The sequence below is a fragment of the Neopelma chrysocephalum genome, unplaced genomic scaffold (genome assembly GCF_003984885.1).
Source record: "Neopelma chrysocephalum unplaced genomic scaffold, ASM398488v2 Primary Assembly neopelma1_119, whole genome shotgun sequence".
Classification (NCBI taxonomy): Eukaryota; Metazoa; Chordata; class Aves; order Passeriformes; family Pipridae; genus Neopelma; species Neopelma chrysocephalum.
Genome location: NW_020897781.1, coordinates 7,586,821 through 7,610,632, shown reverse-complemented (window position 1 = coordinate 7,610,632; position 23,812 = coordinate 7,586,821). Strand labels below are relative to the sequence as shown.

Below are 23,812 nucleotides of genomic sequence, written 5' to 3'. Positions count from 1 at the left end.
TAGGCAATAACTGCCTGTTGGATTAGAACTGATAAACTACATACAAAAGCTGTCCAGTCCATTATCAGGACTACTGAGCCAGTTGTTCTCCAGCAGACATTTTACATTTACTTTGTGAAACTCTTTTCCTTCCTGAAACTCTCCCTGGAAAATTCTTATTTATGAACTGAAACAACTGAAATTGGAATAGACAAGATTGCAAGATGACCATAAAACTGTCTTTAATTAAGAAATCGATTGAACTAAATCCAGGGTTTACTCTTTGCATCTGAGACAGGCAAGAGAAACAGTTTTAAAGCCACATGCTTCTTATGGCAGATAAACATTTCACTAGAAAGAGCAAAGTGCTTCCTTCCTTTGATCTAATTTCAAACCAGAGCAGCACTAAAAAAAACCCCACCTGATATGTAGCTCCTCCACTGAGGTCATTATGAGAGCCTGTACCTAGTTTCTGACTTGAAAGGATGTCACACATGTACTCTCTAGTGAGCAGGAAACTGTGTGAATGCTTCTTGTGGTTTTGAGTCTCAGATCACACTATCAGCAAGAGAGCAAAGACATGTTGCCTTTACATGATTTGGGGTTTTTTCCAGTCAATGGCCTATTTTCTATAACAGGGCAACTAAACAGCTTTATAGAACTGTGCTGCAGGCAGAGGCACCGTTATAACCATAGTTAGTGACAGCAATGGGACAGCAGAGGCCTGAAATTCAGTACAACTCATCATTGCACACATGCACCAAGTTCCCAATATGCTTAGACAATCTTCTGCAAAGTTTATGCTGTCTTTCCATCATTGCTATTGTTTAAAAGCAGCTTACCCAAGCCCGTACATGTCACATCCATGCCTCTGAGTTAGTGTAGACATACCCTCAGGGTTGTTTGAATTAGGATCTCAGCCCTGATTATGCTGAGTAAAGTCCAAGCACCTCACACAGACGTGACCTAAAATCGTGCTGTGCTGGCCCAAATTGCTGCAGTTATCCTGACACAACTCCACCTGCTTGTAAAAGCTGGATCCAGTGACAGAGCAAACTGGACTGAGGGACTACTGAAGACAATTGCACTGTGGCCTGAGCAGAGACTAAGGCTAAGCCAGCTAAATATAAGTGGTTACAGTGGGAGTTTATTTTAATTAACAACCACTGTCCCTGGGCTCACAAACTGGGTGTTTTTGCTGGAAAAAACTGCAAGCAATATATTGGGCAAGGATGACTACCCCGCATTTTCACATTTTCAGAATAAAATCTCAGAAGTACATCCCCATCCCATCCTTCCTCCTTTGCTCATAATTCAATGAAAGAACCTTCACTAGTCCTGCCATGTACAGCTCATTAACTTTGTCATTTACGATGCCGTGACGAGCACCTCAGCTAAGATGGAGTTCAGCTTTCCCCCCTGCCACAGGTTTCATTTCACCACATATTGCTGCAGTTGTCTTCTGAATTCTGGGCTTTCCACACCTGAGTCACACACGCAAGCTGAACCCACCTGTAGTATTCCAGTCCTCCCGTTCCTGGTCCCACCACTGCACACTTAGGACAGTAACTCTGTATCTCCTCGGTGGGATACTCTGGATATCCCTTCACATTTCTATTTTCAAATGAAACTCCCTTCCTCATCATATGAGCTTATGCACCACCGTCCCTCTGAAGTAATCAGGGATTGAACCTCTACCAAACTTGGGTACTCATAGCTCAGATAAAGGTACCCCAGATAGAGCTACAATGGTTTTGTCTCTCTTGGTTATCTTTGGTATATATGTCAGTATAAACCAGAGCCCACAGAAAAGGAATGGATTCATCATTTCAGTAACAATGTAAGTTGATCTCAGATATGAGTCTTCAGTGGAACCTCACACTTGTACACATTTTAGCCATATCTTCATTCACTCTGCAGTGCTGAGCACAGTCAATGTGAAGCTGCACTCTGTGCACAAACAGCCCTTGGCCACTCATTGTCCCCCATACCACGCCTGGGAATGCAAGTACATCCTTTTGACAGTGCAGTGAACAGGAGTCACCAACAGATCCAGCTATAAAAAGGAAGGTTTGTGGTATTTTATTTCAGCTGGATCACTTTCTCTGATCTGATTGAAAAATCAGCATCATGTGCATGTGTGATGGGACGAGTGATAAAGTGACTGCCCAGTGCAGGGACACTGGGACTGACAAATACCCAAAACTGCTACCAAAGGCTTGTCTGATGAAACCACATCCTCACTGTGTTTAGGGTCAGAAAATATCGGGTACATCCATGTTCTGTGCCCATTGCCCCAGCTCAGCCCGTGGTTGGACCTTTGGCAGTAACACTCCTTCAGAATTCTCCACCCAGTCCCAGCTGCTTATTTCTATCTTTGTGCTCCCCTCCCTCCTGCTGGCACAACTGCCAGGGCTCGGAAGAGAGAGAAGAAGGCAGAGGTAAAATGAAGCATAAACCAGCTTCCTGGAAAGAAACACTGATTAATATACAATCCTTATGCAAAGACCTCCAGCTACTCCGAGTTACGTCCGGGACTGTTCTGGATCCTGAGTTCCAGGGAATTGAAATGGAGGTTAATTCTTCCCCACCTGCCAGTTGCAAACTCAGCACAACTGAGGCTACGACCCCTTGACCCCTCTCTGATGCAGTCCCAGAACAGGGCCATTGCCAGCCAATGACCCTGAGCTATGGATTCAGAAGAAGAGCTGGAGCATTCTGTAGAACATTCCTATGACTCACATAACCCAAAAAGTATGTGGTTTTACAATCTTTTTTACCAGTGGGGGAAGAATTTACTGGCATCAAAACTTGAACCCAGATGTTTTCATCAGGCACGATTTTGTTTTTCTTTGCATTCAATCATGACACTGAGCACTGCCTACAGTTGTATTAAATTAATGCAGTTACAAACAGGCAACATTCCTCACACTTTTCATTTACTTTGCAATATGCATTTACTTAGTTCCAGCAACACAATTTGCTCTGGCACCAGTTCAGCTTAACAGTTCAAAAAGACTCAAATTTAGCTAATGGTAGATTTACAGCACAGTAATTTCTCCTGCATTTTCCCTTTATGTAAGCCCCTCTGATGACCACATACAGGGGCACATAGATGTGCCTACACATTCAAAGGTTTCTAAACTGATTAGGTATTTGAAACTCAATAAAAATGAATTCTTGTTCCAAAATCCAGCAGCTGGCCAGAGTTAAGTAGATCTGATACACCATAAAAAGAGGCAGTCAGTGGGATTACCCGTACAAAGTTAACCACGAACTCTCTCAGTCCTGAGAGAATAAACTTCAAATTCAATTTCGAAATGCACCCAGACTAATAATAAACTTCCATAGAAAGTCTTCTTAGGAACCCTCATTAAACAAGCATAAACCAACCAGCTGAAAGACATTTAATGACCAAACCAAGTTAATTCACAAGTGCTGGGAAAAATATATGCAAATATTTCATAGTTTTGGTTCAGCTAATAAAAAGTCAGGAGAAACTTGTTGATATATAAATTATTTTTTTTAAATTAGTTTTTCTCACAGAACAGCAGAAAACTGTGTGGAATTTAATGTACCTTTAAGAAACATAAATTCAATGAGGAAAGCCAACTGCAGGAGGCTGATGAACCTCCTGGAGAAAGCAAAGTTTACCCTCTCGAAGCTCTATCATAAGCACAAGGTCACAGTGTATGTTGGCACTGCAGTAAGACCTTATGTTGCAGTTTTCCTGCACTGTGTGAAACATTAAACAGGCCCTCAGAGAGAGATCAACTGAAAAATGAGCTTTTATTGAAGAGCATGAAGATTAATGGGAGTTGGATACATCATTCACGTCTCCATCTCTCTGTGCTGGTGAGTCATGGGGTGTAACAGAACCCTGCCAGTGAGTGGGACCATTTACCAGGAGCAGCTGGTATGGAGAACCCTGGAGTAGCAGCAAGGTAATGGCTGGAAGATAAACAGCATAACTGCAGCAGATGGTGATGTGAGCCAATGGAGCGATGAGATAGAAAATAAATTAAAAGCAACCTTCATTTTTGAAAGGTGGTCACTTGTCCATCTTTAGTTTGAATTATCCAGCTGGACTTTGCATATGTATGATCTCAATTTTAGATAAATTCTGAAGAAGGAAGTTATGGAGCAGGTAACCATTGCACCAGCATCTCATGGCATTCGTGGAAGATGTAACAGGTCTAAATGCAGCAGTGTTTGTGCAGTGATGCCAACCCACCTTCTTTTCTCAAAGATTCTGAGAATGTATAAATTGTTCTGATGGTTTCCTCAAGCTAGTTGCAACTAGTCTTTCATGAGAGAAAAACAGGCCTTAATAAATCTAGTGTTTATGCAGAAAATAACTTCCCTATTATTCAAGTTGTACCCTGGCTGATTCCAGAACTGGTCTGTGCTTGTGCTAAATGCACTGAGAGCTAATAAAAACCGTCTTGGATTAGAAATAGGACTCTTTATTCAGCATTCCAAATGGAAACACTGAGATGACTGAACAGTTCATTTAGCATTTTGATTTCATTCAGAAACATTGTTTCCATTGCATGCATTTATGAACTGGCAGAAACCTCCATCCCAGGATTGTACAATAGCATTTTCATTGCTGTTTCATCCACGCCAGCCAAAATGATCTCATAAATGCAGTTATCCACAGTATAGAGTGGAAGTGGAAGCTTCATCACTTGGGGTGTGCTTGGTCACCTCATGACCTGCTCCCCACCATGCTGGGATGTCTGATGTGTTCCGTGCAGTTGGTAGAGAGCTAAGGCAGTTTTCTTGAATTTAGTCTAGAACTAGACTTTAATTTTGCATAAATGCAGCTTTCTAGCACTATTTTTCATCTTTTTATTTTTATTGCAGCATTACTTCTGCTCACAGACACTGAACACTGCTGCACTGAAAGCCTTTGCCGTGGTTTTTAAAATTACCCTGTACTCGGGGCTCAGTTAAATCTTCCCAGCACAGCACTTTGCTCATCCTACTTCTTAAACATTCCCTCCCTCCAAGCCCCCGCCCTTTGTTATCTTCCCACGTGGAACACACCTGCAGAGTGTGTCTAAGATAGAAAAGCAAAGCAAACAACCTCAGTGCACCGTGACTGCGCTCCCAGGGTACAGCGTGTGCAGCACTCCCAGAGATGACAGTTGACTTATTTTGGACACTTTTGCTGATAAGGACGGATGAGTTTGTGCATTTCCTCAACAACTCCCCGTCCCATTAACAAGCACCTGAGTGGAATGACTGGTCTGGCAACAACCCTGACACCCCACTCCTCAACTTCTTGAAGTACATATTCCAGAGAAGCGTGTAGTTTATCCCATCAAGAGCACAGGAATGCTCTGCTTGGATACCTTTCTGGCTTAACACAGGGTTAAGCTTTTCATCTTGAAGCAGCACCTGCCACCAGAAGGTGTTGGGAGGTTGTGACACATTTCAGGCATGTGGTTTAATCTATAAAGGTCTCATGTAAATATAAAATCAGTTCACGTTTTTAACCACTTCAGAGGCAGACATTTTGTGTTTCCATGACATAGTTGCTATTAAAAGGTAGGAGCTGGAATGGCAATCCCTTCTTTTATGTCCTCTATATCTCCTTAGGCCTTCACATCAAAGGAACTCTGAGCCCAGAGTGATCAGAAACTTCCAAAAGTGAAATGTAAGAAGAGCTTGAAAATGGTATTCAACAACACCAGTATGAAAAACCTACATGGAAAAAAAACCTTTTTCCACTACAATTCCTGTCTGTGGACATATTACTACACTGATGTGAAATTTGTATCACTGGAGATAAGTCTGTAGTACAAAAAATAAAATAAAATAATGGAACAACTCCTAAGAAACAGAGAAGGCAGTGGGTAATGATGAAGTATCTCATTGGGTGACAAAGACATGAGGTCTACAAAATTTTTCTCTTTGATCTTCCTGTGTATCCAAACCAGACTCTAGAAATAAGGAACATAAATGGTGAAAGGATATGCCAAAGACTGTTAAGAGAAACATAAGGCAGAAATAGTTTATCCAAGATCACTCATGAACTCAGTGGCAGTCAGGAATAACCTGGACATTTTTCACATCACAAGTTGGTGTCACAAATACAACAAGCACTGAAGATAAAATTCTAAATATTAATCTGAATTCTGAAATTCCAGTCTTTGAAGATTTTTAAATTCATGATGATATTGTTATTATTTGAACCCTCCTGTGTATAATCGCTAAGGAATGAGAAGTATCTGGTAATATAAACCTCAGCTTTGATCAAAGGGCCAGATTACCATGTAAATTTGTGTGTCCCATTTACATTCTCTGTTATTCAAAGCATGGTACTGAGATGGGAGGGAGCTGCTGTACTAAGATAAAGACTCTGAGAATTTAGAAGCCCTTCCTGCATCCAGGAGTTGGTACGTTTCCATTTCCAGCCCCTTTTCCATCAACTGTAAGGGGTCGGAATCTGTTGCATTTTTACAATGGATTCTTATACAAATAAGGACTCCATAATGACTGACCAAGGGTGAGGGTGCTCTGGCATGGGAGCAGCTTGCCCTGGGAGGTGCCTGGGGAGTCTCCAGCCATAGAAACAGTCAACTGGACACAATCCTGAGCAAACTGATCTACCTTGGTCCTGCTCTGAGCTGGGGAGTTGGACTAGATGACCTCCAGATGTCCCTTCCAGCCACAAATACTCTGTGATTCTGGGATTCTTTCATTAAAAAAAAAAATCCCAAACTCCTAACCAAGCCACTTCTGATTTTACAGCAATTAAGTAATAAGAAGATTGGGAAACCACACACATTAAGCAAATACGTATGTTTTTTCACTACAAGTAGAGTCATGATGTCGTGAATGTAAGAGATTTCTCTTGGTGTAGATTGTAGGGTTTCAGGTACCTATTCCTTCAATCAAGCTTGGCTTTTCCAGATTTCAAGTACTTATCCCTTCAACCCAAACCGGCTCTTCCAGAGACACATTTTTGTTTGGACACATTTTTGTAATAAGGTCACTTTTTGCATTGTCTCTGTCCATCCTCAGGGTCTCTTCAAATGGGCTCAGTCTTTACCCAAGAGGGACGTTTTCCCAATATAATTTTGTAAACCAATAAATGTTTTATTACATCCCAAAAGTTACAAACACACACCTGCTCACAGCACAAAGCTTACAGGGGCTCACCTATTATCTGAGCTGACTTCCTCCACATTCCTTATACTTAATCTATATACACAGAGCTGCAAAGTCAGCAGACTGGGTTTTTTCCATTCATAATTAAAATAATCAGTGCAGTCCTTGATAAAGCCAATTCATCTAATAAACAAAGCATTTCTTTTTCAATGTTCAGTTTTCTAAGGACGAACCTCACTATGCAGAGTTTACCTTTGACTCCTGAAGCAGCAGGAGAAGTTATAAGATCTACAGGCTCAAAGACAGGAATTGCTCCATATCTCATTTATCATCTCATTATCAATGACATTTACATTTTTCAGTAGAGGCTGTTAAAGCAGGACACAGATAATTAAGTGCTTTGGCTCTTCATAGGACCTGCCCAGTTAATTTTTGTACAGTTTGTTTGAGCACATAAGTATGTGAGGCTCATGTGGTGATAAGAAATGAATGTTACACTGAATGCTCAAGGAAGGAAAGAATTCTAGTTTGGGTGAGAGAAGGTGAAACCAGGACACAGTGACAGAATCCAGGGTGGAGAAACTAAATTGCTTCTGATGTGTCTGCTTGGGCTCTGCCTGGGTCCTGGCAGGACAGGGGGACACTGGGATCCAGCTCACTTGACTGTACCGCTGTAGAATTCCAGGGAGACTGGATGAAATGATGGTTAATCCTGACTAAAGATGACTAAAGATAAGTTTCTGACAAAAGGCACATATAGAATAGTTTATCAATCAGAACAAAGCCAAAGCTCTGCCTCTTTACACTAAGGCCCCCTTACATCATTTCATTCCTGTAGAAGCTTCCCCTGTAGTATAAAGGAATTGCTCCTCTTCACGCTGTGGTGACACATGAAAGGGAATCCTCCTGCATGATGCTGTTGTAGGTAATTCAGCCCTCTTGGAAATGAGTGCTGACTGAAGTTTTACATCTTTCCCTCCAGGAGTTTTCTCTAGTGCTGATTACCTTACCTGTTGCTCTACTTAAGACTCAACTTGCTTACAAGTCACACCACAGATTACGCACCAAGCAGCCATCAATGAGACTAACATGAGACACTTAATCTTTTGAACATGCCAGCCTTAACTTCCATGGGGACTTTGCAAACTTTATAGGACATGCATTGGAAAAACAGAAATAATGGTATGTACCCACACTTGTAAAGACTTTGTCAAACTGAAAGTGAGAAACAAAACAATAAGTAATGCCATGATTATCTTTTACAAACATAAAAGATAAGACAATGTAGAGTTAATGAAATCTCAATTAGCTATCTCTCTTGAAACATGTTGCAAACACTTGTATTTCTTCTTTTCCCAGCTCTGCATTCTCTGAAGGAGGTTATAATTTATTGTCTCAAGCCATATTTGGTATTTAGTGCCTGAAGAAGCTTGTGAAAAAAGTTCTGTTTGTTACACGAAAATGAAAACATGTTGTGGTTTCACCTCAATTTCTTTCCTACTCCCCCACTTCTAAAGAGAAGAGACAAGTTTAAGAAGCAGGAAAAGTAAACAAATAAGATAGAAAAAATATACAAACACAAATACAAACAAAAACAACTCATAAGTTAGGAAAAAACTGGAACTTTTGCCTGGGGTAAAGCATGTAAAAAGCGGTGATTTATTCAAGGGTAGAATTTTGGCATTTTTCTTTAGCTTCAAGTAAATAAATAAGACAAAGAAAAGTCTTTTCATTTGATTGTTGTGCAGTGCCCGGGGCTATGTACATTGGACACTGTTTGCAACTGTTTTCATTTAGGGATGAGTGAAGTGGTTCAATTAAAACATGAGTGGTTCTGAACCTTTGCTGAGAATAAAACAGAGTATTTCTGGGAAGGTTCAAGGAAGACCAGTTAATTGTCATTATTCACCTCTTTGTACTCATGTGCTGTCACATTGTCTGGATTCAGAAGTGCCACCATATAAGCCAGTCCTATTATATTATGTTTAATTCTGCTGATCAAACCAGTCTGAATTGGTTGGGCTAATAGCACGGAAATTTGGGGGAACTAACCCAAATAAAACACGAAGTTTTGAGGTCCACCCATTACAAAATTCTCACACCCACTACTGTGACCTTTACTTCTGTGGGAAAAATAGGAGCTGTTGCAATTTCTGAGGAAGGGAGCCCTGGAGCATTAAAGCCTTAGGCTGGGTCTGCACCAGGGCCTCTGTGGAGGTGAGAGGTGTGAAGGGGTGCATGAGGAGTGCTTGGAGAAACCCCTCAGGTAGGAACAAAGCAGTAAAACAGCACTTGGCTGCTGAGAGCTGTTTTTCTGTGGAAGGACAGTTGTGTTATACTCCATTTCACTGCACTGCTGCAGCACGAGGTCCCAGCGCTGGCACAGTTACACTCAAATGCTTTGGCTCCATGGCTGAGCAGTATTTCTTTCCCAGGAAAGGCCTCTTATTGGAGGCATAAGCAAGAGCCACCTCATTGCTCTGAAGCCAAGTATGTCCGTGAGCTGCAGTCAGTGGAATGCTCTCCCCTGCTCTGCACCCAGCTCTGACAGCTGTTTCCCAATCATGAGACAAGTTCATCTCATCCCTGTCCACTCACACTCAGCTGAAAACAAACCCTCAAAGCTACAATGTCAAAACTTCGAAACAGACAGAAGAGACTGCAAGCCCTCCTGTGGATCCCAACCTCCCCAGCCCAACAAGTTGTTCTGGTTCCACTCAATGTGACCCGAGAGATTGGCTGCTCACTGGCTGACACCCCGAGTGCTGTTATGGGTGTGAGATATCCCGGCCAGATCTGTCACAGATCACACAGCCTGGCATGCTGTCACTGCCAATGTCCTCTGAGAGGATCTACTGAACCATTTGGCTTTGTTTCTGCTGGTTTCTTCAGAAAAGGGTGGAAGCCACTGCTGCTGCTCCTGTTGTACCTATTTCATACAGAAGGTATGCATTGGCCTGGGCTGTTTGCTCCTCCAGTCTTTTCTCTGAATCCACTTCTGCACCAAACTTTGCTTATTTGAAAGGTCAAGAAACTACTTCTCTTCCAACTGTATTGAAGAGAATTGTCTCAGAGTCTGTATCATATGCATGTGAGGAGATCCTTCACCTCTGAAAGAGCTCTTGGCCTCAGCTGTTTGTGGTTCACCACTCAGAGGACACAGTTACATCCACGAGAGCCAGAGGTGAGCTGTGATGGCAAAGGGATATGCAAGACTCACATCTGATAATCATGCTGGGGCAAGAAAGTAAAAACATTTGTATCAGTCTCAATGTCCAAAATAATATGCAGAAGAAAATGGTATCACCAACTCCTTGAGGGACTGCGTGTCACTATTGTTATCTTCATTATTATGTTTTTATCATCCAAATTAGAAAAAAAAGGATGACAAAATATCTTCTTGCTCCACTGTCCAAACATGACTAATCAGATGGATGCTGTGGGGCACAGCCGTGACTTTTAGAGGCTTGTATTTAAACTCAGACCTTTTCAGCTCACTGCTGCAAAAGCTTATGTATGTCCTTAACTCTAATACAAATAATCCCCCTGACTCCAAAAGCATGGCCCGAGTGAGAGGCAAGATGTATGTAAATATGCATTGGGCCTTAATATGCAATGTAAATATGCATTGGGCCTTAATTAGTGAATTTAGTCGCTTATGCGGAACAATGATTTTTATGTATCTTTGGATTTATCTGGCATGAAAAACATATTTTTCACTTTACACAATACTCAGGAAGTCACACTTTCACTAAGATGCATTAATCCTTTGAAAGAAAGTGCAAACACGTCCAAGAATCCAGGTATCTTTCTACAGCAGGGTATTGTACATCTTTTGGATGCCAAAATAGTTATAACTGCTGTAATCACTTCCTACAAGGGGAAGATTTAAAAGTGTGCCTTTATATTCACACAAGAGCAGCGGCAATTAGCAAAATTCATTTAGAAGTGGATTTTAATCTGGATTACAGTAAAATTTAACTATGAAACAGTAAAACATTTAAAACATTTGAGTGCACAGATTTGTAGCTTTGTACCGTTCTTCTCTGTATCTTACAAAAGAACCCTGAGCACTACTAGACAGCCCTTAATTCAACAGTTCCTGGTTTCACACATCAGAAGGGCCCAGCTGGGATGTTATGCCACATCATTCATCCGTGTATCTTCCATATGTGGATTCCCTCGTTCCTTATAAATTTAAGAGCAAGCTCTGTTCTCCTGCCAAACCTATGCAGTAGCTGATTTTTGTGGGTGCTCTAAACATCCCATTTACTCTTCCTGTACAAGCAGCTGTTGGAGAATTCTGGGTAATGGAACTGAGGGTAAGCAGGTACAGCATTGTCATAGAAAGGTTATTCCTTCCATGTCAAGTTTGGCTTTAGAAAGGACATGGAAATCGACTGCAATAACTAAAACTTCATAAAATAGACGCTGGTGAATTCTGATTTGAACCGTAATTTTGATCCCTCAGTTTTGCAAATGTACAGATAACAGAAGTAGATTGTCATCCACAGTAAAGGATATTATTTTTAAAAGAAATGCATACTGCAGGAGCTCACGGGAATATTTATAATTTGGAATTTGTGGTCTGTTTCAGTTCCTGAACACTAGATAGTAATTATTCCAGGCTCAGGGTTCTTCCACTTACTATATTTAAAATTTAGCAGCCACTATGCATTGAATCACATCTTTCTTCCCTCATGGTTCTCCTCATTATAACCAGCTCTGAACTTGAAGTTTGCCATAACATTTTCCCTCAGTTGTTGTACATATTGTGAATCCTCTCTGAAGCTCCTTGTAGTTCCACTAAGAAATACTGATAATGTACCTTAGCCAGCTGACTGAATATTACATGCAGATTCCTGGCTCTGAAAGAAGCAACTACAATGTGAATTGAAAAATCCATTCATTCATTCACTCCTTCCCAGCAGCATTCCTTGGCCTGGAGCCAGATCCCATTTGACGTCACGGCTCTAACCAGGAACATGATGTGCTGGCACTGGGACAAAAGTTTACTATGGAAAAAACCAGCAACAAGTAGAAACTTATCACAGGAGCTGGGAAGAGTTAAGAGAAAGAGGCTGAGGGCAAATCAGCAGAAAATTAAATGAACTACGTCAGGCCTAATATTTTGGTTTTGCTTTTCTGCACAGCACCTTCTTGAGTTACTACTCCAAAGTACCAATCTTACTAACTCTTACAGCACACAGCGAAAACATGGCCTTAAATACTGAGCACCTCCCATTCTGCTCTTTGCAGCACTTGCTGAAGTACTACAAAAGGTCCATTCTTTCTTGCTTTTTTCTTTAAATTATTTGAAGCAAGATAATCCAAAGATATATTTGTCTGTAATTGATAGTTTTGTATGAAAAAAATCCCCATTCTGTTTATTTGAGTTAAATATTAAACAGGTCTTTAAGTAGAGACTGAAAAAGTTTGCAGTTTCAATACACAAAACCTAGAAAGTGGTTTAAGGACAGAAAAACTATCTTGCAAGTCTCCTCATAAACCACAATTAAGGTGCTGGGTGAAAAATAAGGACCAACAAGTTTCCAAAATACTACTAAGCACACAAATAAGATAATAATAAACAAATATGGAAAAGACTAGGAAATATTGGAATAGCAACAACTGAAATGGGTGTTGCTGATATGAATTTAGAATGCCAGAGTGACAACCACCAAACTGTAAAGGTTCCCCAGCACGGCACACCTGGATCCTGAGGGTCTGTGAGAGCTCTCAGAATCTTCTCAGAATTGCACAGGATGGATAATTAGCTGAGCAGTCCCAAAGACTGCTGAGCTGGTAAAGTGGAACTGGGCCCATCAGGAGTATTTCAGTAGCCCCAAAGCCTTAACTGCAAGATTCTTTAGAGAGTTTCAGTCACTCATACCCACAGTTGTACCATTCCAGCCATTGACTTGTAGAGGTTTACAGGAGAAATTTCCTGAACTGTCTATAAAACTTATGATAGTCCAACATGGAATTAATTTTGGAAAAAAAAATTATTTGCCAGTTATTTAAAATTTAATCCTCAGGCAAATCTTCTGAAGATGTCCATCTCCTTCCTGTTCCTTGGAGTTCTTGGGCTCTTCCCAGGAAAGGCTGAGTTTCAATTACACTGGAATTTGAGGCTGCTCAGCAAACACCACCAGATTCTGTATTTCAGTGCCTCTTCGAGGACTGTTCACTTCAAACAGGAAGGACATCTTGGGAAATGAACTGTGCACTTCCTCTCATGGTTTGAAGCTGAATAGAATCATGGACAGTACATGGCATGTTCATTCCAGAAACCAATTTCACCAATTTCTTTTGGCCCAGGTCATGACAATCAGACTCACAGCATTAGTAACAGGAGTGTCCAAATCCCCGTTCAGCTCAGTATACCCAGTCCTTAGGGATATATGAAGTGGAAAAAGTTCACAAACATTGTGTTTCATTGAAATCTGGAACTACTTATGCTGAAATGAGACAAATCTGGACAATAGCATACCCACTCTGCATGGAAAAATGCCCTGCCTGAAGTCCAGATCTCTTCCATAAAGAGTTTCAACTGGGCTGCCAGTGTCTAATCAGTCTCTCATATCTTAGCTCTCTCATTATCCCTGTAACCTGCTAAAATTAGCAGTAGCAATATAAGCACATTTAATTATGCCAACTGATACAACTGAGTACTGCTAAAACACCATCCTGTCTTGGGACAGTGTCTACAGTGAGCCACGAGCTACACCTACCACACCTACACATGGATTCAGTGAATGAATGTTTGGCCAGTCCCATTAGCACTGAGAAATGCATTATGGCTTCAGCAAGGTCAGATTGAGTCCAAACCCCACAAGCCCAGCTGGGCACTCTTGCTGCACCTAAGTTTCTGTAAGTGTCAGACCACGTTAAAGGCACTCTGGTGTTGTACATTTGCACCTTCTCTGAGCACAGGCCAACAGAAAATCCACCCCGTGGAGTGGCCAGCAGGTGAGCTCCTCCAGTGCTCAGCTGGTCAGTGCCTCGTCCTTTGGTGTTCTCCCCGGATCCCACAGAGCTGATCACTTTGCCTGACATGGAAAAAACACTTCCTATCAATTTTACATTATTTCATAATGACAAAATTAAAGGTAGTTGGGAAACACGATTTCCTAATCTCATAACATTTAAACCATAATTGTAACATTATTTTTCCATCCCCTTTGTAAGTTGTTCTTATTGACTGCTCTTAGTTTGAGCAATAAAGAATGTTTTCAAAGTAGCCACAGATTTATCTCTTAATTTGTAATAGATACTCTGCTAGCTTCACATCTCATTGAGCCACTTCTATTTGACCAAAGCTTCATTACTGAGCATTTACCACAGCGTGGTCAACAGCAACTGCCCTCACACTGACATATCCTTCTCCCATGCCAGGTTCTGCATTGATATAAACTGCTTCACAAGAGCGAAAAAAAGGAATTAATAATTCACTAAACTTAGTCAGTTCAACATTTCCCACAATTCTCTGGACTTTTAAGCTCTAATGCAAAATTTTGATCTCACCTCAGCTGGATTTTGCCTGCCAGCAGTTTGGATTTTCTCTAATCCCTAAAAAACTGCTCTGTTGCAAAAACAATTGGTTGGGTGTTGCTTGTGAAATCATTAATTTGACAAGTTCCATGATATTTTGAATAACTTATTTAATGAATTTCCTCTTGTTCATTATTTACTTGGGATCAGTGGCTTATGTGCAGAATATGCAAACCTAAACACAAACAAGCCCCAACCATCTTATTGTCCAAAGACACATTTTCTGGTTTTGGGTGTACACAGCCCCACCTATTCTAAGCAAGGATACAGTGCCAGAATTCCAAGCCATTAGGTGGATCACACACCCCATGGCATTGTTCATCTGGGTAACACATGTAGGACAAGCAGGATATGCACAGATCCCAGAGAGGAAGAGTGAAACCAATGCACAGTAAGATTACAAAAAGGCTAAAAGTCATTGTATTGAATTACTATTTAAACTACTTATGGCCAGACAGGAATAAATATCTGAGAAAAATCCTGAAGTATCAACATTTACTGTGTTCCAGACTGGAGCAAAGTGCAGACCTTCCAAATCTTTTCCCAGAGAACAGGAGCACATAACCCTCGGGCAGGCAGACAAATTTCAAACAGCCATTTCTTTAGGACACTTCTCTGAGACTTCTCAATTTTCCAAAATGGGAGAGTCTCTCACATTTTCTTACTTTGACTAGAAATTCCATCTGGAGCTCAGAAGTTTTTTTGTAAAAAGTACATGTCCACAAGTGTTTTCCCTTCTAATACAACAGCACTTTCAGACAGAAAACAGCATTTTTGGACAAAGAATGTTTTGCTAAAATATTCTCAACCAGTACACAACAACTGCTCTTCCAAGCTTAGCTGTATATTTCTATTTCAGATGGGGAAACTAAACCTTGAACCACAGACTTTTGTGATTCACTGAAATGCTGCAGGGTGGAATGTATCTCACAGATCTTCACCCTGCTTCACTGAGAACCAGTGTGATTTTCTGTGAAGACACTGCCTTTTGCAGCACTTCAAACTATGCTCTGGCAGCAGAGATTTTTCACCTCATAAAACAAGATGTTCTAATATTTGAAAATGCTTTGCTGTAGCAAAAACGAAGTCCTTTGTTCCATCTTAAAGTTCCTTGTAAAAAAAAACCAAAACCAAAAAAAACCTAAAATGACCCTGAAACCAATTGTAAAATAGTTACCCTAAAATTTTCTTTAAAAAGTGAATATCTGATCTGATTTTGATGCTCTGAAAGCCAGGCACAGTCATACAAAGACATTTCAAAAGGAACTGTGTTTGTTTGCCCCACTTCTGGAGTTCTTGACAATCCTATTGGAGCAAATTAATTACTGCTGTAAGAAAATAATTGTCAGTCTCCCAACCTCAGTTTCATTTCCATCAAAATAAGCAGCCAACTGCCACAAATGGGAGGACATTATGGGGGCAGAGAATCAGAAATTCTGAATTTATTAACAAGAAGAGAGGTGGAAATTCATATTCTTGGTGCACAATCAACATGAGAGCTAAGTGGGCAGGCAGCTGTCCTTCCTTAATCCCCTGGCAGCACAAGGGGAAGCATCCTTGGAATACAGCTCAAGGCACTCAGCTCTAAATCTCCACCTTTTCCTATTTTATGTGCAGGCAGTTAAAGCTGAGCATGTATTTGGAATGTGAGATGTGCCTGCAATTAGGAAAACTGAATGCTCTTCAATTCCATCATGTAACAGCACAGACTGATAGAAATAAAAAGGAACTACTTGCCTTACATGCTAAACAAACCCTCCATAGTAAAAAAAACCAGGAGTGTTTATAATATATTTATAAATAATAACGTGAGCAAAGGCCTTCATAGAATTTATACTGAATGCCTTTATCTTAGAAGCAACTCCTCATTGTATTGAGAAATTACCAGAGCTTCTGCTTCAAGAGTTGTTCTTGATATTCATCAATTTTCTTTTATGCTGGAAGAAATAAATATATTTCACAGAATGACAGAATCATGGAATATGCCAATTTTGAAGGGACCCACAAGGATGATTGAGTCCAACTCTTAGCCCTGCACAGAACCATCCCCAAGAGAATTTATGAGATTTCTATACACACATCCACACATATAACAAAACTGACAGCCAAATCTTCACCAAATTTAACCTGCTTCGCTGAAGTTCTGTAAATTGATCCAAACATAGTTCTTAGATAACAATTTCTGCACTGATTTTCAAGTTGGCAATAAACTAATTCTTTGCACACCTGGCCATAGGTGCTATGTCAATCAAACCCTCGTGATCTACAAGTGACAAAGGACATTTTCAGTTTTGGTTTTGGTCACTGAGTGCCCAGCTAACTCCCAGCTGTGGCATTTGGTTCCTCCTGTGGGCAGCTTGTTTGCTTAATTCAATGGACATGAGCCCAAAGTACACACTCAGTGGACCTAATGAAGCATTGTTTCCTTCCTCACTCTTGCAGTCTCTTCCTTTGGGAAAATAGAATCCTGATAACTAAAAAGAGCTGGACAGTGGACCTCCACAATGCAATGCTGTGCCCTGCCCTTAAACTTTGCAGGGATTTTCATCTACAGAACTGGCCCAGCCTGAAAAATGCCTCCCTGGAGCCCAGCACAGACACAATCTATGGGACATGGGGACTCCTGACTGCTCGGGGTGAGGTGGCTCCACCTGACCTGTGACGTACCTTGTGCTTATACAAAGCTTTCAGAAGGAAACAACTTGAAACCAGAACACCCAAGCCTTTGCAATGTACATATGTTCCTATTTGGCTTCTTCATATTTGTTTTATGTGATTTTTCAATTAACATGCCAAAGAGCTAAATTTAAATCCCAAGTATTCATATTTCTTCTGGTTTTGCTATTTAGTTGCGGGTTTTAAGATTAAAGCTATTTTCAGTCTGGCCACATCAGCACCTGGGACATGTCTTTTAAACCTCTTAGTTAACAGCTTTTGAAAATGTTATCTCAAGGTAGAGATGTGCCCCACTTCCTCCATACTGTGCTGTAATTGCATGTGCAATTTGAGAGCTTCTCCTACATCTGTGCCTGTTAAAAATGGTTTAAAGTATCACGAGATACTTTCACTTGATGAAGATGGAAAGTGAAACAACAAGCAATGCAGAATGTGTACTTCTAAATTAAATGTGCCTGTCTGTACTGATGCAAGTTTTACTTCTGCTACAGTGCACATTTAAAAGAAGCCATCTTATACAAGATCATTCAGACCTATCTGATAGAAATTATCCTGCTGGGAACAGATCCCTCATGGATAAAGGTGGTTTGTGTTTTTTTTAAGGACCTTGGATACATATTAGTTTAGGTTGTCACACAGACCTGCTCCCTGAGAGGTCACTGTGACCCATTCATATTGATACAGGCAGATAGGAGCAAAATGTTGACATTTTGTAAGGGTTTCATGTTTTCACAGACAATATTTTTCATAGGAACCAGAATAAATTGGAGGCACAGAACAGATAACTAATCTCTCAACCATCAGACAAAACTGGATGACAACAACATCAATGTACCTCTTCTCAGATGACAAGACAGGAGGAAAGTTCACAAAATGTTCCTGAAATCCCAAGGATTTTGTTGTGTCTGGACCAGCGTAACAGTGCACACTGTGAGGGTTTTGGTTTGGTTTTATTTTTTAGGGTTTTTTTTTTAGTATTTTAAAATACTAACAGACAAAGACCTTAAAACTCAGTTTCTGTTTTATACATGTCAGAAGGCATTTTTTCAGGCTTTGTAGAATCAGATAACTGGCATGGAGCAATGACACAGCTGTTCTGTAATTCATACTGACTATTGTTTCACCTACCTGGCAGGGCAGAGAGAACACTGGCCCCTGGACACAGGCCAGCAGCTCTCCACCACCACAATTATGGATTGTGCAACTTCATTGTCATTTGAGAAAACACTGGATACTTCCAAGAGGATTTCAGAAGAGTCAATGTAGGTTAAATCATTCCCTCCCCAATCCCACCACCCTGTCCATTCTCCACCCCCACGCCTCCTCTTGCACACGTACAAATTCTCCCTTCTGTTTATTTTTGGTTTTAAACACTCTCAGCAAAAATTGACTTTGGCTGCTCTTCCTGAACCCTGAAGTGTTTGAGCAGATAAGATTCAGATAAAACGTTAGAAGAAAGTTTCATAGGTCCCTCTTCTCCTGGCAGGTGGTCACCAAGGCCAGCCATGCACTGAGGCTTCTTTCCCCTGCAGCAGGATTTTTCTGACTCATCTCCTTCTCAAACTGGGCCAGATTCAAATTTTTACTGTATCTGACTTGGAAAAAATGTTTCAGCTGAACCATAGTTGTTTATATACAGTGCTGGGTAAATACAATGTGTAAATCTCCCTGCTGTCATCCCAAATGTGGTGGTAGTTTCTCAAGCAGTTTTATTGAGCCCTTCTTTGACTAAGGAAAAAGGAGTTGAGCTGAGCTCCTCTTCCTTTATGGGAATTAAATAAACAGTGATAAAACTCTCATACTGTAAAAGTACTAAGATGTTCCTCTGGAAATAACTCTTCCTTAGAGGACAATATGATAATAGTCATACTTGTTTCAAGGAAATACTGGTAAAAATGGATGAACTCTTATTTTCCTATCACTATACTTTCCACTTAGAGGCTTACCTGAAACTAGAAGGCTTTTGTTCTGCTCCTAGATAAAAAGAAATTCAGGCCATTCTTTCCACAGCAGGCATTTGCTGTCGCTACAGTGATCTTATGACTGGCATGGATTTTGCCACAAACATTAAACTCCACACTGAGTTGTGCTCAGTACAATTTATCTGTGCTTGTCAGGGCCATTACCAAGCCTGTGTGTCACCAGGAGATGGCACATGGAAGCAGCTCCAAGCACAGTAGGAGTAGTAGTAATAATAATAATAATAATAATAATAATAATAATAATAATAATAATATAGAACACAGTTTACTGTTGGTCACTGAAACAGTAGATTTAGCTGTGGTGTCTCAGGATGAAGTCTTTAGGGGCAATACTGGCTTATGGTACTGATATTTGCCTTCTGTTCTCTTCCTGCCCCAGCATTAACGTGTTCTATTGTTCTAGAAAAATTGTTTCTGTGCCACGTGGTTCACTATACTGGAGACCTGATCTTGCTTAAAACTAATCCAGAAGAAAACCCAGTTTCTTGTGGGGAGTGGTTTTTTTGTTGTCAAAAGCAACAACTCTGTTTCCAAGTGCAGCTGCATAAATAGTCAGGCTGGCACAACTGCAGGGGTGGGATACCACAGAAACCAGCAGCAGGTGGCAAGGGAGGTCAATATTGGTGCCACACACTTTGCCTTGGGATACACAGCCTTGAGTCTGGTCAGCAGCTCATATATATAATTCACTTTGCTCCAAGCCAAGTGTACTGGCAGCAAGGAATTCAGGAAACACTGCAAAACCCCCTGGGAAAGCCAGGTAAATTTGCAACTACCCTGCTTGCACCACCTGCCATGCCATGGTCACAGTGACACCAAGGACAGAGCTGTCTCAATACTGAACTAACAATGTATCGATAACTCTAATTTGAGCTAATGCTTCCTTGCATATGTAAAAATATCAGTCACAACTTTGAATGAACTGCAGACATTCCCTTGAACACTTGTGTCTTCAACTTGAGGGGAAAAACATTTATGCTTGCCAGACTACAGTCTGCAGGCTTAAGAACTCACCATCCTGCAGCCACGGGAAGCAGAGGTGAAGGTGATTCCAAACTCAGGTGTGCAGTAGCTGCTGAAAGGAAAAAGGATCATTTAAGGAAAGGGTTGCTGAAAACACTCTCTCATTAATCTAAAACACTGCATGAAGCATAAACCAGTGAGTGAAAGCCTTGGGGTAAAATACCCTATAATCACAAACATACTCACATAATTTCTGACAGTAGAGAGTACACAACACCTGAGTCCCATGTGACAGAATCAACTGCATTTGGAAATCTTTATTTAGAAAACTAAGCAATCTGGCAAGATTTCAACACAGACTTCCTAAAAGCTAATGCTGCAAAACAAAAGCCAGCTCTGCAAGCGTAATTTTACTTTATTATCACATTAGCCATAAAAAAAGAAAGTCTTTCTATTAGTTGCTGCTTGACCTAAAATTATTTGAAGAGTAAAATTCAGGCTGTGATTGCCATGAGCAGGAAGGACTGGAGTGCCATCCAATGGTGAGACAGTCTTTAGCAGCTTTGACTTAAAGATTTCTCCCTATACCTGCTCCTGCCACAGCATGACATTGAACACCTCCTGCAAAGCCATGAAGGCTGAAAAAGGTCCCCCAGCAGACGGTGCAGAGGCACACACACACACTGCACACTTCCCCCAAGGCGCACCATCACCCATGGCTGAAATGTCCATGCACAGGTAACAGGTATATCCCTTCCTTCCTCTGCACACACAATGCCAATAGGTGATTTCTTAATGTTACTTTAGTGTCAACTGATATCCTTTGTAAAAAAAAGAAAGTTATTCTTCCTCTCTGCTAACAGAGGCAGTAGCATTTGGGTATCCTGGTCCTGCTAACAACATTCAGGTTATCCCATCCCATCCCATCCCATCCCATCCCAGGACTTCTGCTTCCTAATAGCTCCAGGACAAGCCTGACAGCTGACAGGGCAGTGTGTCCTGAGGAGTCACATATCCTGCCACTCCACAGAATGTGGTTTGTCTATTTGCAATTTTTTTCATCGAGTTGCTTTCAACTTCAGAGGATGAAGAGAGGATACGAAATGTATGATTGAGTTGTGACAAACACCTGCCTTTTTTATGAAGCGGAAATAAGTAACAAGATCTGACCCTTTTCTTTGGATTCTCATTTTCTTTTCCAGTGCCAGGTTGTAGTGGATAATATGACAACATAAAACTCTGAATCACACTACACTGGGATGAAAAAGCAATGTGCCTCAAGTTACCCAGGTTGGAATCATTCTGGGAAGGGACTGCCTTCCTCAGTAAAGTGCAAGAAGGGCTGTGTCCTGAGACCACAGAATGTTTTCATTTACCTAATCCTCCATTATTATAAGGATCTAAGTCACCAGTCATACTTTTAATCTCTTCTGTGTTTTTATTTCATGTAATACTTTGCAGATTTTGCAACTTTTAGCATTTTGAAAGGTAGATCATAAATTTCACAGAGGCTGTTGGGAAATATTTTGCTGCTCTGCATCTGTGTGGAGGCACCATTTGAGGACTAAATATCTGTTAAAGGGTTGAACACGTTTGTAGGGCACAGGTTTCTGATCCAACTGGCCCTTTTCAGCCCATATTCTTGAGTGGAATATATTTCAGACCTTCAATTCTACTGGAACAGGCATCCAGAAGTGTAGAGCCTGTCAAGTCCCACTCAGCATTAGGGTAAATGGGTATTGCCCCCTTTGGCTTCAGCTGGAATTCTAAATCCAGAGATTAATCTACTTTCTTTTCATTGCAAGCCTGGACTGGAAATATCATGAAAACAGACCTTTTCATAACAATTCCAACCCAGACATTCCTATTACCTATGCTATTCTATCCCAATCATCACTAGATTGTACTGTAAGATTTTTTTTTTTTGTCATTTGTACTGGTTTATAATAAGAAGGAAATAGTTCAGAAGTCCCTTTCAAAACAAGTCATACTGTGCCAGGGTCAATCTTCCCTCCAGAAGCATTTTAAACTGAAATATTTTGTCAGTGGGAAAATACATTTTCACAATGAGGGATGGAAAGAAATGGTGTAAAAACTTAAATGGCTCAACTCTTCATAATTCTCCACTGACAGTTATAGCAGTTTTAAGACCCTATACTGAAGGAATATAAAATAGAACTTTAATTATTACTGGATTAAATGGATCAAGGATGGTCTTCTCATCCTGCTTTCATGTAGAGCCTAATTTGGACAGGAACAGTCTGTGCCTGACAACATCCATGCATGATCCTACAGCATTGCTGCAATGATAATTTTGTGCTAAATATTTTTCATAAAATGAAAAATGGTGTCCATAGCTTCCACACAGGAGACATCAATTGCTCTAGGACCTGTTTGGGAGCCGAGGAATGAGCCCTCACGACCTGCAGGAGCGACCTTGCAGCCTCCTGCAAGAACATCTGCCCACAGGTTAGAGGCCACAGCTCCTCAGATACTAAATTTCAGCCTCGTCCCTGGAGAATCAGAGGCACTGCGAGGAATAATGCAGGATACGGACATAATTATCACCACAGAAAACAGGCCGTGTCGAAGAGGAAGACATTTGTTTGATCGCATGAGCAGCTCTGCCCTCACCCACCTGCCTCCAGCGATGCAGCCACAGGAGACACCGACCGCGAACACCGTGTTTCCCCCGCTCCACACAGCTCTAACGATGGAGGAGTGACACCAAGCGGCTCCTCTCGATGGTGCGGACACTCCGTGTTGCTACAGGTGATGTTCTGTCAGGGGCATCTTCGCCAAGCTCCTCTGTGGGCAGGTAAAACGGCTCCGGTGAGGGGAGAGGGACCCGCTCAGCCCTCACAAACCACCAGGGACCCCTCCGGCCCTCACACATCCTGACAGAGCCCCTCAGCCCTCACACTGAGGGAACACCCCAGCCCTCACATTGAGGGACCCCTCAGCCCTCAAACTGAGGGACCCCCTCAGCCCTCACACACCCTGACAGACCCCTCAGCCCTCATATACCATGAGGGACCCCCTCAGCCCTCACCAAGGACCCCCTCAGCCCTCACATACCCCGACAGAGCCCCTCAGCCCTCACACTGAGGGACCCCCTCAGCCCTCACACACCCTGACAGACCCCTCAGCCCTCATAGACCATGAGGGACCCCCTCAGCCTTCACAAACCACCAGGAACCCCCTCTGCCCTCACATACCCCGACAGAGCCCCTCAGCCCTCACACTGAGGGACCCCCTCAGCCCTCACACGCCCTGAAGGTACCACATGCATGATGTCCCCGTCCAATCCACTGAACCCCAGCCTCATGTTCAGCCCGGTCCGATCTCCAAGGAGTTGCATTTCCTTTTCATCCCTGTTATCTACCCTCACCTCTCACCTCAGGCCTGATCCCGCTGAATCCCATCGCCAGAATGTCCCAGCCGTGCTCCCCACGAGGCCGCTGAAGTGAAACCAGCCCCTCAAGGATTCTGCTGCTCTCCTGCTGATCAGGCAACGAAAGGTCCAGCAAACCAGG

At 41.7% G+C, this 23,812-nt stretch overlaps 1 long non-coding RNA gene across 5 annotated transcripts in view; it reads right to left on the bottom strand.

The window, feature by feature from the left end:
* The window catches only part of LOC113974310, a 122,660-nt gene extending 98,848 nt beyond the window's left edge, over positions 1-23,812 (bottom strand). The window contains exons 1-4 of one of the 5 annotated variants that reach the window (XR_003536520.1): positions 23,668-23,812; positions 22,915-23,084; positions 20,328-20,388; positions 3,847-3,930 (exon numbers count right to left, since the gene is read on the bottom strand). This is a non-coding gene — a long non-coding RNA (uncharacterized LOC113974310). Of the gene's footprint in view, positions 1-3,846; positions 3,931-20,327; positions 20,389-22,914; positions 23,085-23,667 lie in introns of those variants that run through there. The other 4 variants (XR_003536522.1, XR_003536519.1, XR_003536518.1 and 1 more) reach the window with 4 other exon arrangements.